Consider the following 382-nt stretch of genomic DNA (forward strand, 5'->3'; position numbering starts at 1 on the left):
GATATCAGCAAATTGAAATACACGAGCCATTGGTTATAGATGAATATACGTCTACTTTCAGTTTACATTACAGTACAGTTGAGTATTTAAAGCTCGTAACTGAAGTAATTTTTATATTGATAGAATATATTTTTCTGTATTTATGGCAACTAAAGACATTAGTATTCCAAAACTTAGAGAACTTATCTCCTCCCTCCCCCAATCCAGTTACTTGCGTCTTATTTCGTTATTTCGTTATGAAATCCTTTTCCAGGTAGGCATGGTTACCAGTACCCAATCTTTTGTGGGATGCGATAAATATATGGTATCCCAAACGTATTATTTTAAACCCTAGGGGAGATAAGGCTGCAAATCAACAATAGTATATCCTGATCGCCATACC

This window comes from Macrobrachium rosenbergii, chromosome 39 (assembly GCF_040412425.1).
Source record: "Macrobrachium rosenbergii isolate ZJJX-2024 chromosome 39, ASM4041242v1, whole genome shotgun sequence".
Classification (NCBI taxonomy): Eukaryota; Metazoa; Arthropoda; class Malacostraca; order Decapoda; family Palaemonidae; genus Macrobrachium; species Macrobrachium rosenbergii.